The sequence below is a fragment of the Poromitra crassiceps genome (assembly GCF_964638095.1).
Source record: "Poromitra crassiceps genome assembly, contig: HAP1_SCAFFOLD_1760, whole genome shotgun sequence".
In the NCBI taxonomy this organism is placed as follows: domain Eukaryota; kingdom Metazoa; phylum Chordata; class Actinopteri; order Beryciformes; family Melamphaidae; genus Poromitra; species Poromitra crassiceps.
Window position 1 is genome coordinate 7,501 of NW_028150655.1, and position 16,303 is coordinate 23,803.

The following is a 16,303-nucleotide window of genomic DNA, read 5'->3' on the forward strand; positions in this document are numbered from 1 at the left end:
CACATACACCAGCTAGCACACATACACCAGCTAGCACACATACACCAGCTAGCACACATACACCAACTAGCACACATACACCAGCTAGCACACATACACCGGTTAGCACACATACACCAGCTCTCAGGCTGCTAGCACACATACACCAGCTAGCACACATACACCAGCTAGCACACATACACCAGCTAGCACACATACACCAGTTAGCACACATACACCAACTAGCACACATACACCAGCTAGTACACATACACCAGTTAGCACACATACACCAGTTAGCACACATACACCAGCTAGCACACATACACCAGCTAGCACACATACACCAGCTAGCACACATACACCAGCTAGCACACATACACCAGCTCTCAGGCAGCTAGCACACATACACCAGCTAGTACACATACACCAGTTAGCACACATACACCAGCTAGCACACATACACCAGCTAGTACACATACACCAGTTAGCACACATACACCAGCTAGCACACATACACCAGCTAGCACACATACACCAGCTAGTACACATACACCAGTTAGCACACATACACCAGCTAGCACACATACACCAGCTAGCACACATACACCAGCTAGCACACATACACCAGCTAGCACACATACACCAGCTAGTACACATACACCAGTTAGCACACATACACCAGCTAGCACACATACACCAGCTAGCACACATACACCAGCTAGCACACATACACCAGTTAGCACCCATACACCAGCTAGCACACATACACCAGCTAGCACACATACACCAGCTAGTACACATACACCAGTTAGCACACATACACCAGCTAGCACACATACACCAGCTAGCACACATACACCAGCTAGCACACATACACCAGCTAGCACACATACACCAACTAGCACACATACACCAGCTAGCACACATACACCAGCTAGCACACATACACCAGCTAGCACACATACACCAACTAGCACACATACACCAGCTAGCACACATACACCAGCTAGCACACATACACCAGCTAGCACACATACACCAACTAGCACACATACACCAGCTAGCACACATACACCAGCTAGCACACATACACCAGCTAGCACACATACACCAGCTAGCACACATACACCAGCTAGCACACATACACCAGCTAGCACACATACACCAGCTAGCACACATACACCAACTAGCACACATACACCAGCTAGCACACATACACCAACTAGCACACATACACCAACTAGCACACATACACCAGCTAGCACACATACACCAGCTAGCACACATACACCAGCTAGCACACATACACCAACTAGCACACATACACCAGCTAGCACACATACACCAACTAGCACACATACACCAACTAGCACACATACACCAGCTAGCACACATACACCAGCTAGCACACATACACCAACTAGCACACATACACCAGCTAGCACACATACACCAACTAGCACACATACACCAACTAGCACACATACACCAGCTAGCACACATACACCAGCTAGCACACATACACCAACTAGCACACATACACCAGCTAGCACACATACACCAACTAGCACACATACACCAACTAGCACACATACACCAGCTAGCACACATACACCAGCTAGCACACATACACCAGCTAGCACACATACACCAACTAGCACACATACACCAACTAGCACACATACACCAGCTAGCACACATACACCAGCTAGCACACATACACCAGCTAGCACACATACACCAACTAGCACACATACACCAGCTAGCACACATACACCAACTAGCACACATACACCAACTAGCACACATACACCAGCTAGCACACATACACCAGCTAGCACACATACACCAACTAGCACACATACACCAGCTAGCACACATACACCAACTAGCACACATACACCAACTAGCACACATACACCAGCTAGCACACATACACCAGCTAGCACACATACACCAGCTAGCACACATACACCAACTAGCACACATACACCAGCTAGCACACATACACCAACTAGCACACATACACCAACTAGCACACATACACCAGCTAGCACACATACACCAGCTAGCACACATACACCAGCTAGCACACATACACCAACTAGCACACATACACCAGCTAGCACACATACACCAGCTAGTACACATACACCAGCTAGCACACATACACCAGCTAGCACACATACACCAGCTAGCACACATACACCAGCTAGCACACATACACCAGCTAGTACACATACACCAGCTAGCACACATACACCAGCTAGCACACATACACCAGCTAGCACACATACACCAGCTAGCACACATACACCAGCTAGCACACATACACCAGCTAGCACACATACACCAGCTAGCACACATACACCAGCTCTCAGGTTGCTTGGCTCTAAATGTTCTCCACTCTAGCGCCTCTTTGCAGCCCTGGTGATGAGACATGAATATTACATGATGAGACTGCGATGCATTTGAATAACAGTGCCATGTGTTGTGCATCGATGTAGATCTTAGAGGTGCAGCCTGGCACCGTGCAGCCTGGCACCGTGCAGCCTGGCACCGTGCAGCCTGGCAACGTGCTGCCTGGCACCGTGCAGCCTGGCACCGTGCAGCCTGGCAACGTGCTGCCTGGCACCGTGCAGCCTGGCACCGTGCAGCCTGGCACCGTGCAGCCTGGCACCGTGCTGCCTGGCAACGTGCAGCCTGGCACCGTGCAGCCTGGCACCGTGCTGCCTGGCACCGTGCAGCCTGGCACCGTGCAGCCTGGCACCGTGCAGCCTGGCACCGTGCAGCCTGGCACCGTGCAGCCTGGCACCGTGCTGCCTGGCACCGTGCAGCCTGGCACCGTGCAGCCTGGCACCGTGCAGCCTGGCACCGTGCAGCCTGGCACCGTGCTGCCTGGCACCGTGCTGCCTGGCACCGTGCAGCCTGGCACCGTGCTGCCTGGCACCGTGCAGCCTGGCACCGTGCTGCCTGGCACCGTGCAGCCTGGCACCGTGCAGCCTGGCACCGTGCTGCCTGGCACCGTGCTGCCTGGCACCGTGCTGCCTGGCACCGTGCAGCCTGGCACCGTGCTGCCTGGCACCGTGCAGCCTGGCACCGTGCTGCCTGGCACCGTGCAGCCTGGCACCGTGCAGCCTGGCACCGTGCTGCCTGGCACCGTGCTGCCTGGCACCGTGCAGCCTGGCACCGTGCAGCCTGGCACCGTGCTGCCTGGCACCGTGCTGCCTGGCACCGTGCAGGGAATAACTGGCCATGAAAACTGTTGGTTTACTGCACACTTAACCACTTAGGAGGACTTGTTCAAATGATCGGTCTCATTGATTGGTCTGAGTGTGTGTGTGTGTGTGTGTGTGTGTGTGTGGGGGGGGGGGGGGTGTTGGGGGGGCTTTACATGCTTAGAAAGCACATTTTACTGGCATGGCATGTTCTCTCCCGCACTGATTTTGTCCCTGGTTGCTTTGCTGGCAGTGATGTACTTGAATGTGAACTTGATATACTCATTGTACTGTAAATTGGATAGGATGAGAGTGCTGAAAATGAGTGTTTACTGTGAGTGCCAGAAAGTAATTATAAGTAAAGTGTGAGAAAGTTTTTTTGGCAAAGGCACAGGAGCAAGATGGTAAACAGTGGAAAGAGCATTCTCTCTTTAAGTGAGATAAATGGCACTTGCTGGAATTCCTGGACATTACCATATTGTTTATATATATATATATATATATATATATATATATATATATATATATATATATATATATATATATATATACACATACACACACACACACACACACACACACACACACACACAGTATTTTATATTATATTTCAGAAGCTTTCTCAACCTCCCTTACACACCACTCTTGTTCTCATATGATCACTGTACGCATGGAAAAAAAAAAAAATGAAAAGCAAACTAAACGGCTAGTCAACAGTTACTCCATCACAATACTCATTTCAATGCCCACAGGTGTAAGAAACACCTCAAACGTCATCATTAGCATTCAAATCCTTCCTCATAGCCTACATTTAGCCACCACTAAATCTGTCTAGTGTACAGGCCCTCCAAACACGGGAGGCTTGAGACGACGTCCTGGCAACCAGGAAGTGAGAGATGATCATGTGACAGGCCTTAGGAATTCTTATCCAATCCCCGCACACTTCCCAGCCTCCCCCTCTTTAGCAACAAGCCACATCTTCCATTTTCCAACTGGGAGATAAAGAACATTAGCGTGGTAAAGCAGCCGGTCACATGACCTCACATTTCATTTGGTTCTGCGGGGCCGTCTGGCCTCAACTCTGGGAGAACTCTGTCTGCAGAAACTGCAAAGCAGACGAGCCAATCAGCGACCCACCTCGTAGTTGACATTGTAACCGGCCAATCAGAACTCGCGGAGTAACGTCAATGTCCGTCTAGTTTAAACAGCTTGCCGTTCTCCTGAGTGGATTTGGGTTTGACTGGATCCGACGCTGATTGGCTGAAGGAGTTGTCTGTCAAGGCAAGTACACCCGCCCCAACTTCCGCCCACTGCAAAGACTGTTGTGAAGGCTTCAGGCCAGACGGGAACGAAGAACGGAATGAATTGACAATTATAAGATAAATAAATGAGAACATAGCAACACATACAACAAACATAGCAAAAGAGGGTTTAAACACAACCAACCGTTACAAGAATATCTTACAAGTGATATTTGAGATTCTTCTTCTACAGTATTTACTGTATTTCAAACAAGCCACTTTTCGCTCGAACTTCATCAACAGAAAATCCAAGAAGGAAGATGTCACAGTACTGGGCACCCTGTTTCATTGAGCAATGATGGCTTTGCACCAAAGAAGATCTTAATCCTAAAACCACAGAAAAGAAACATCTCGCAGATGACCATGAATCAATAAAAGACGGCTAGACGGACTTCAAGGTTTTTGACCAATCAGATTGTTTGACTGAAACCGCCCGCTACAAAACACCTCAATAACCCCAAATGTGGTGCCTCACCTGAGAACAAATGCATGCTGAAACATCTAGTCCAGTGAAATCTCAACGTCTCAACGCTATACGTTAATGCTATTCACAAAGTCCTCATGTATATTTAACAGTGTACGCTCCAACACGTTATGGTCCCTTTGTGAGCCGCCTGGCCCTGAACGTGATGGTATAAAGAGGCAGTGTTCACCATGCATTATTCACATGGCTTCATGCCTGCTAATAACAGGGAAAAAACACATTTTCACTGAAATGCTCTTCAACAGCGGGAGATGAGGAAACTGCTGCTCAGACAAAAACTAAATATACCCATTTGCCTTCACGCATATACAGCATACGCATACGCACACACACAAACACACACATGTAGCTACATGGATGAGAGGACACATGTGCACACACACACACACACACACACACACACATACATACCAAGCTCTCCCACGACACACACACAGAGCTCCCCACACGCAGACAAAAAGCTCATTAAAAAACAAACAGTCACGCAGAGCTTTACATTGTGTCCCCCTCTCTTTCAAATCCCTGCTGTATGTTGGCGCAGAGCACTCGGTGGAAAAGGCACAAACAGGATCCAGAACGACCACGCTACGCTCATAAAGTACCATAAAGTACATTGCCAGTGTGTCATAGAATAGATTTTAAAATACTGTTATTAGTCTACAAATCACTTAATGGCCTAGGCCCAAAATACTTTGCTGAATTGCTCCCACGCTACGAACCGTCTAGATCTCTCAGGTCAGCAGGGTCCAGCTTATTAACTGTCCCTAGGATCAAATCAAATCATGGGCATTCACCCACTATGCTTCTGCTAGCTGGAACAAACTGCCTGAAGACCTCATATCTGCCCCAACTTTACTTACTTTTAAAAATAGACTAAAGACTTTTATGTTTACCGTCGCTTTTAACTGCTGACAGCTGTTTTAGGAGATATATGTGGCCTCTAAAGGCTTGAGTCCAACTATTATAAAGGTTATGGACATTTTTCCAATCATGTGTGTGTAATCATGTTTCTTATCATGATGTCGGGGGATTTAATATAGAAAAATTGATTTATTCTATTATGCAAACCCAATGAGTCCTCTTTCAATTTTTAGCTCTTTTTGTAACTGCTGCACCTGTCGCTTAATGCACTTTTTATGCTCTTTCTTAAAGTTCTGTTGTGATGTTTTTAAATGCCTATTTTATTCTCTTCTTTTATTCTTTTATTTTCTTGTTTCTATTTTATTTTTATTTTCAACCCTTTTATGTGAAGCACTTTGAATTTGAACTTGAATGCCCTTGTGTATGAAATGTGCTATACAAATAAACTTGACTTGACTTGACTCGACTAAAGTACATGACAGGATCCAGAACGACCACGCTATGCTCATAAGGTACATAACGCTACACGAGTCAGTCAACGACCACGCTACGCTCATAAGGTACATAACGCTACACGAGTCAGTCAACGACCACGCTACGCTCATAAGGTACATAACGCTACACGAGTCAGTCAACGACCACGCTACGCTCATAAGGTACATAACGCTACACGAGTCAGTCAACGACCACGCTACGCTCATAAGGTACATAACGCTACACGAGTCAGTCAACGACCACGCTACGCTCATAAGGTACATAACGCTACACGAGTCAGTCAACGACCACGCTACGCTCATAAGGTACATAACGCTACACGAGTCAGTCAACGACCACGCTACGCTCATAAGGTACATAACGCTACACGAGTCAGTCAACGACCACGCTACGCTCATAAGGTACATAACGCTACACGAGTCAGTCAACGACCACGCTACGCTCATAAGGTACATAACGCTACACGAGTCAGTCAACGACCACGCTACGCTCATAAGGTACATAACGCTACACGAGTCAGTCAACGACCACGCTACGCTCATAAGGTACATAACGCTACACGAGTCAGTCAACGACCACGCTACGCTCATAAGGTACATAACGCTACACGAGTCAGTCAACGACCACGCTACGCTCATAAGGTACATAACGCTACGCTCATAAGGTACATAACGCTACACGAGTCAGTCAACGACCACGCTACGCTCATAAGGTACATAACACTACACGAGTCAGTCAACGACCACGCTACGCTCATAAGGTACATAACGCTACGCTCATAAGGTACATAACACTACACGAGTCAGTCAACGACCACGCTACGCTCATAAGGTACATAACGCTACGCTCATAAGGTACATAACGCTACACGAGTCGCGCAAACACAACTGTCGCTTGTAAGCACGGAAAACATGATGTCCCCAAGCATGCATGACTCTGAATGTAAAATGCTACAAAGCAGTGTTGTAGGACAAGGGCTTGTATCAGGAGAGCATGTCAACGTTTAGATGCTACTTTAATACTGCATGGTTCTTCTGTCACCGCCAAGGATGGCGTGCCATGATTTAAGTCATTATCCTGTAATAGTTTAGCATATATTTATATACTATACTTCAACTTACAGCATCCTTGTATTTGTCGTATTATGAAATACATGGTAAATTATGAAATGTTATTCAGTTTGAGCAGAATTGCCAGATCAGCAAGTCAGCAAGCCAAGGTCAACTGAATGGTCAGGCCTCATTTTAAGAACAGCTGATGCATCACAATGACACGAGTCAATTACGTTGTACTAGAAATCTTGTGTGCTGTGCATGCTCGATTTGTGGGGTGGAGACTCTAGAGACGATGTGCCATGGGCGCAACATGTTATGGAAATGTTTGTATACGAGTACCAGGATTACGGCAGCTCCTTATAATGATGTTGTTTGTTATTCCCTACTCATCACCTTCACCTGTGACATCAGCTTAAAATGCAACACAGGTTCTTGGGCTGAAGAAGGTTGAAGACCCCTGAATTACTTACAATGAATTCATTACTTTATGTCATTTTTGCATATTTTGTCTGTCATTCTGTCTTAAAATGAGGTACAGTATACTAGCCTTTAATACATGTTGTCAACTACTGTAGCTGTTCAAGTGCCTCTGTACTCTGCTGTGAAGTAATAACCAGAGAAGCCTTTTGATCAGCTGAAGGACGGTAGTTGTTGGCTTGGCTTCAGTCTAAAAAAAAAGTCAAGAACTTGTCTTTCCTTCTTTTTTTATCTATCTAGCAAATCTAGGTAAATGTCAGACTTGAAAGCCGTTTCCTGTCTTGTCTGAGGTGAAATGCAAATGAACTAGAGTCACATGATCAAATGTTTCATGTCCTCTTTAAGTTGGTTTTTCCTTTGTCGTCTGTCTATACATAAACATATAGTGCACGATCAGGGGCGTCATGCAAGCCAACAATCTGAGGGGGCGAACTCTGGCGCCCCCCCAAAAAAAGATTTGGGGGGTTGGAAGCCAGATTTAGAGGAATATCTCATTTTAAATTAACAGAGTGAGCAGGTGTAACCATAAGGCTATTTTCCAAACTGCTCAGCCTCCTGGAAAGATCCATAATCACCAGACTAAGTACATTGCCACTGCCCAGGCTCAATGGACTTGACAAAAAAGGGAGACCACACGTTTCAAAGCAATGTAACACAATGTTTATTTTGGCTGGTATTGCCTTTTCAGAAGGTATAAATCTTTTCTCTTAGTCTCATCTAGTGTCCTCTAGAGCAGGGGTTCCCAACCTTTTTTGTGCCAAGGACCGGTAGATACATGGATTGACTGGTTGTCAATTTGAATGGTTTTAGTTATATATTTACTCACCAGGTGGCGACAAAGGGTAAATAACAGCCTTGTGTGTTGTACTGTATGTAGCCTATACAGTATATTGTTTTAACTACAAACATAAATAAACGTTAACTTGAAACTATGTTTCAACTACCATACACAGCCTATAATATTATAGCCTATGTTTATTAAAAAAAATCTCAAAAATCTCAAAAATCTGAGGGGGAAATTGCCCCCCCAGTTACAATGGGCATGATGCTTCTGTGCACGATAACATAAAAAGCGGAAACATTACCAACAACAAATGCAAATCAAAGCATTTTGAAAGTAAACGAGGCACTGCTGGCGACTCTGCAGTGACTCCCTACAGTGTGTACAGTGTTCAGTACACTGTACACACTGTAACACCTCTGCTGAGCATTCAGTACACTGTACTGAATGCTCAGCAGAGGTGTTACAGTGTGTACAGTGTTCAGTACAGTGTACTGAATGCTCAGCAGAGGTGTTACAGTGTGTACAGTGTTCAGTACAGTGTACTGAATGCTCAGCAGAGGTGTTACAGTGTGTACAGTGTTCAGTACAGTGTACTGAATGCTCAGCAGAGGTGTTACAGTGTGTACAGTGTTCAGTACACTGTACTGAATGCTCAGCAGAGGTGTTACAGTGTGTACAGTGTTCAGTACAGTGTACTGAATGCTCAGCAGAGGTGTTACAGTGTGTACAGTGTTCAGTACACTGTACTGAATGCTCAGCAGAGGTGTTACAGTGTGTACAGTGTTCAGTACAGTGTACTGAATGCTCAGCAGAGGTGTTACAGTGTGTACAGTGTTCAGTACACTGTACTGAATGCTCAGCAGAGGTGTTACAGTGTGTACAGTGTTCAGTACACTGTACTGAATGCTCAGCAGAGGTGTTACAGTGTGTACAGTGTTCAGTACAGTGTACTGAATGCTCAGCAGAGGTGTTACAGTGTGTACAGTGTTCAGTACAGTGTACTGAATGCTCAGCAGAGGTGTTACAGTGTGTACAGTGTTCAGTACACTGTACTGAATGCTCAGCAGAGCTGTTACAGTGTGTACAGTGTACTGAACACTGTACTGAATGCTCAGCAGAGCTGTTACAGTGTGTACAGTGTACTGAACACTGTACTGAATGCTCAGCAGAGCTGTTACAGTGTGTACAGTGTACTGAACACTGTACACACTGTAACACCTCTGCTGAGCATTCAGTACAGTGTACTGAATGCTCAGCACAGCAGAGCTGCTGAAGCATGTGCCTTCAATGTTCATACAAATGAATAACAAACTATTTCCTTCCTCTTGGCAGACTGTCTGAGAGGATCCTCTGAAGCTGCAGTGTGTGTGTGTGTGTGTGTGTCTGTGTGTGTGTGTGTGTGCGTGCGTGTGTGTGTGTGTGTGTGTCTGTGTGTGCCGTGAGACATGGAGATACAGTACAAGAGGACACGTTTTGACTGGGAATGTCTTTTCCCTTCTTTTGCGCACACACACACACACACACACACACACACACACACACACACACAGGACACACACACACACACACACACAGGGGACACACACACACACACACACACAGGGGACCCATCTGGGACTGCGCCTGGCTGGGACTGGAGATGTGTTTCTGTGGGGGGGGGGGGGGGGGAGGCCTGCCCGGGGGCCGTCCATCTGATCCACCCAGCAGCTTCGCTACAGAAGCCCTAAGGGATCAGTCATGTGGGAATCCATGTTTTGCTTTCCATCCACTCAGAGGAAGCACGTGTGCAGTACGTACACTACACTACAACACTACACTACACTATACTACACTATACTACACTATACTATATTATACTACACTATACTACACTATACTACACTACACTACACTACACTACACTACAACACTACACTGCACCACACTACACTATACTATACTATACTGCACTATACTATACTATACTACACTACACTACACTACAACACTACACTACACTACACTATACTATACTATACTATACTACACTACACTACAACACTACAACACTACACTACACTACACTACACTGCACTGCACTGCACTGCACTACAAAAAATCTGATGATTCTACTTCAAAAGAAATCCACAATTTGTTTTATTCCGGAATTTCTGCTTTGCTAGACAGCATACAGCAACAACTGACAGGAAACATGGGGAAGAGAGGAGGTGACCAGATTCACATCACCCTGCTGGTCAAATCTGTTTTTTTTTTTTTTTTTTTGCATGGTCTGAGCAAGGAGCAGCAGGGTGAGAGAGACAGAGCGATCCGGTGTGAGAAAGAAGCAAAGCAAAGTCTATTGAGAGAGAAGACAGCGAGGAACGGGGAGAGTTACCGCTTCTTCAGTAAAACGCTCTTTTACCTGCTGATTCATCTGGAGTGTGCTATGGGTTTTATGACAAATCTAGCTGTGACATCTCTGACTGGGAGCTTTTAACTCGGGGTCTTTACTCGCTACTGTCAACAGCGAAAACACACACACAAAAAAAAGACAAAATCTGGCTCACAATACTAAAATATGCCTCAACTGTATCAGCCGTAAAGGGACAGCTCACCCTAAAATCCAAAATACATATTGTTCCTCTCACCTGTAGTGCTATGTAGTCCATCTATATCGTTTTGGGATAGTTGCCTGAGTTTTGGAGATATCGGCCGCAGAGATGTCTGCCTCTAGATCTCTATGTACAGCTGGGCTACTGTGAGACTATACAAGCTCTGATCCTCTAGATCTCTATCTACAGCTGGGCTACTGTGAGACTATACAAGCTCTGATCCTCTAGATCTCTATCTCCAGCTGGGCTACTGTGAGACTATACAAGCTCTGATCCTCTAGATCTCTATCTCCAGCTGGGCTACTGTGAGACTATACAAGCTGTGATCCTCTAGATCTCTATCTACAGCTGGGCTACTGTGAGACTATACAAGCTCTGGTCCTCTAGATCTCTATCTACAGCTGGGCTACAGCCAGACTATACAAGCTCTGGTCCTCTAGATCTCTATCTACAGCTGGGCTACTGTGAGACTATACAAGCTCTGATCCTCTAGATCTCTATCTACAGCTGGGCTACTGTGAGACTATACAAGCTGTGATCCTCTAGATCTCTATCTACAGCTGGGCTACTGTGAGACTACAGTATACAAGCTCTGATCCTCAGCGGTGAGGTTATAGAGTGGAAGCCCCTAAATCACCTCAGCCAGTCTCAAATAACATCATGTGGAATTGAACGGCTATTCTCTATTTCACCTCTAGGAGGCACAGTGACATCGATCATTCCTCATCATGTTGCCATAGAGACACTGCATGAAATAGGCCACGCCCATCACGGGGGAAAGGCTCCGTTCATTTCCACACACCAGCGTCATTTTCCTTGAATTAAACATAGCTAAAAGCTGTTGTGTGGTGGGCTGCGCAGACAACAAATGTAAAAAATCGCCAGTTAGCTTTTAACTATGTTAAATTCAAGGAAAATGACGCTGGTGAATGGGAGTGAACGGACCTATTTCCCCCGTGATGGGAGTTGTTGTGTGGTGGGCTGCGCAGACAACAAATGTAAAAAATCGCCAGTTAAAGTTTTTTTGTACTACTGAGCAAAACAAGGAAGCCATTGAGAATTGGCGTGAAGAAAAATGTGGATCTAGCTGTCAAGGAAGTAAGTTGGAGTGTTCATCTTCCGTATATACGATCTTTTTCTGCAACACGCAACCATGCACGTGACATAGGAGAACGCCAGGATTGGAGGGGGGCTTTCTGTTTTCCCCCGTCTTGGGCGTGCTTTCTGAATGATGACGCGTTACGCAGTGTCTCTATCCTGCTGGTAAGGTCTATAAAATGTTGGCCGCAGCACTAATAAGCCCAGCTTGAAAGGAAAGCACATTGGGAAACGAGATGATGTAATTCTCCATACAGTGCTGTACAAGATGATGGTCAGTTTAACTATGCACTTTTAAAAGTATATCTGCCTGCAGAAAATTGCTGACTTGTGAATGGATTCAACCTTCAACTTCAACTTGATTATGTCCCCGAAGGGCATTTGGTTTTAGGATTAGTGATTCACTGACTGTGATACTGTACTGATTCACATCGAGAAGAAGTGGAGTCTAGGGGAGAGACTAGGCAACGTTTAAAGTTGCCTTTCTCGTGGGCGTGGCTGAAGACTCTGGCTCCTCCCACCACATCAAATCTGTGTCAAAAAGTGTGGCCAAGAGTGAAAGCAGCCACCTTTACACAACAGATCTGTATCATTCCTGCATGTCTGAAATATGTTATATAAACATAGAACATTCAATTAAAATAAAATAGTTTTACCACTTTACTTTTAATACTTTTATGCACTTTAAATAGAGCCCTTAGCTCTTCTTGGCACCGTGACACTTTGTATACTTACAGGTCCTTCGAATTGTTTTTATTGTTTTTTATTGTTTTTTAATTTGTATGTATGGTTTTCCGCTACTTGTCTGGTTTTATTTTTTGTCTTAGACTATACGCCTATGTATTTTTTTATTATTATTTGCATCTTTGTCTCTTAATTTTGCACCAAGACAATCTCCAATCAACAATGTGTTAAATAAATAAAGTTCTATTCTATTCTAATAGATTCGGGTTCCATTTCCATAAGCCAGAGGTAACAGCCGCCTTCTGTTCCACCTTTTATCTGTCTCCCTCTCCTCCCAAACAAACCTCTATTTCATCCACCTTCATATTTCCTGCTTGAAGTGCTCCTGCTTGTTCACGTCCACCTGCTCCTTTCCCTCTCATTAACTGTGGGCCGATCGAGGCAAACAGCCTCCCGGACCTCTTCCTCCAAATCACCGTCCAACATTGTAAATGAGAATGAGAAGTGCTGCTGCTTTCAGAGCCCAACGGGGAACCTGACCCGGGCCACTTCGGCTCGGCCTCAACCTCTCCGGGTCCAATTAGCCAGGCGTCCCCGCCTTGGAGTGTGCTCACAGATGAAAAGAGGCTTGGAGAGCTTTTCCAAATGTGACTTTTTAAGGCAGCTCCCCGAGGTGTAGGTACGCACGCACACCACCGGGCTCACGGAGGTACACTGAGCACTATAATGAGGGAAATCAATAAATAGAGAGAATTAGCCAACAAAGCGACCACACACAGCCCCCTTTTCTCCGCTCCTCCTCATCTCACCCCGTTTATGTTGACTCATGGTTTGTCTTTATGTTGACTCATGGTTTGTCTTTATGTTGACTCATGGTTTGTCTTTATGTTGACTCATGGTTTGTCTTTATGTTGACTCATGGTTTGTCTTTATGTTGACTCATGGTTTGTCTTTATGTTGACTCATGGTTTGTCTTTATGTTGACTCATGGTTTGTCTTTATGTTGACTCATGGTTTGTCTTTATGTTGACTCATGGTTTGTCTTTATGTTGACTCATGGTTTGTCTTTATGTTGACTCATGGTTTGTCTTTATGTTGACTCATGGTTTGTCTTTATGTTGACTCATGGTTTGTCTTTATGTTGACTCATGGTTTGTCTTTATGTTGACTCATGGTTTGTCTTTATGTTGACTCATGGTTTTGTCGCCCACCTGCTTGTTGTGCAGCAAACAAATGAGCACCACTGACGAGGCATGAGACCACGGCTCCCAACAGGACAGGGCGGCGATGGATTTTGCTACTGAGATATAACCGTTGGCTGAACTCTCCGATTTTAATTTGGCTCACTGGCAGATCATTTGGTTTCCTGCAAGTGGAACCTCCGTTCAAACCGTGGATATAGGAAATAATCTAGATAGACCCAGCCTCTGATGTTGGCTCCAACTGTGCAGAGTGAAGCCAGCTTTCATCAACGCATCCCTATTCCTCCAGTCAGTCATACGGCTTGTTCCTGACACACACATGACCTGAAGGAGCCTGCACAGTCAGCTCTGGCAACCACACGTCATGTAGCGTCCAAACGCTGACCAGGCACAAACCCAGAACCTCATGCACGCCATGCATGCTACAATGCTACGACTATGCCAACAGGGATGTCCCATTTAGTAGAGCCCCACCGATACTGGATTTTTGAGGCCGATGCGATACCGATATTAGAGAGTTAAAAAAAATACGATATCGATATATCGGCCGATATTCTTACAGTATATTATATATACAGTACACATTATTATATTACACTTTTTTTTTGCAATGATCCCTCAAATCTCAAACACTTGACAAAGATATGACTGGACATGACTTGAGATATGTAATGTAGACAGGATATAAATTATTACAGCTTAGCAATCAACTTTATTGTCCAAAATGACATCAATGCAATGAAACGGTAAACTTCACTGGGAATGTAATAATTAACATAATTAATAAATAACTAGAAATACAAAAACACAAATATAACAAATATAAAATATAACTTGAGTTATGGAAAAAGATCAAATATACACAACATGCTGTCTATACTTTAAAAATAAAAAATAAAAAAATATCTGCAATATCAGGGTTACACCTGCTCAACTGCTGCTGTGCTTTGGATCAATCCAAGTGAAAGGAACTGGGAAAAAAAAAAGGTGGTGTTCTCTTTTTTCCCACAATGCAAATTAGTCAGTCGAGAGGCATCAAAGTTCCATGATACGACTTTGTTTCTACTGTATAACATTCATGAAATAATTGTCTGCAGTAGCCTTCTAATGCGAGATGGATACGCTAATGGATAAATAAATGAAGACGGTTTGCTTCAAAGGCTGCCTATTTATGCAAATCATTTCCTGTGTTGACTTGTCCTTTAAGATCAAGACGTTACGGCACAAACAGGATAAAAGAATGATTAAAGATATGCAGCAGCACCCAGGCAGGAAACGTAGGGCCCTCAGTCTCCCACATGTAATGTAGGCTACACAAAATCAAGTGCATGACACTCTTCGTGACACTCTTCTCCGCCTTGCTCATTTGCGTCCGCGCGCTTCATCTGGGCGTGTAGCTCGGATGCTCATTTTAGCTGCAGCAATGTTTCCTCCACTGGCTGAGATCAAAAAAAGACCCTACTTGCCAATTACTGTCTCAACCCTCCCTTCAGAACAGGCAACTGTAATTAAGCTCAGCAAAAAAAATAATTATACATATTTTACGCCCTTTAAAAGAGTCGTATTCCTCTGAGATGGCACGGTGCACGGAGTCGCAAGCTTCGTTTAGTTGTTCAAACAGAATTCAGATGAAAAGTTGGACACAGGCATTATAATAAGGCCTCTCTGTTAGGTAGCGAACGCGAACATGTGGAATATACTTTCCATATGTGCTCATGCATGCTCTCAGATCTATTCATTTAGATTCCACCAACTCCATCCAACTTGGCATCTTTATAACCCCATACTGCTGCTGTCAAGTGAAATCCTTCTCACTTCAAGGTCCCAAATTGAGTTTTCCTGCTTTTGTTTTCAAATATACCACAATTCAAGATGAGAATAATGTTCTTCATGATCTTTTGTAAATATAGTTCAATTAAAAGTAGAATTTGTTTCAGCTAAATTGAATGAATTTTAAGTCCTCACTAGGGCTGGGCAATATAATCGATACAGCAATATATCGCGATATTTTATTTCCCGATACTGTATCGATATTTGGACGCCAAGTAAAGACGCCCCTAAAGTCATGTTT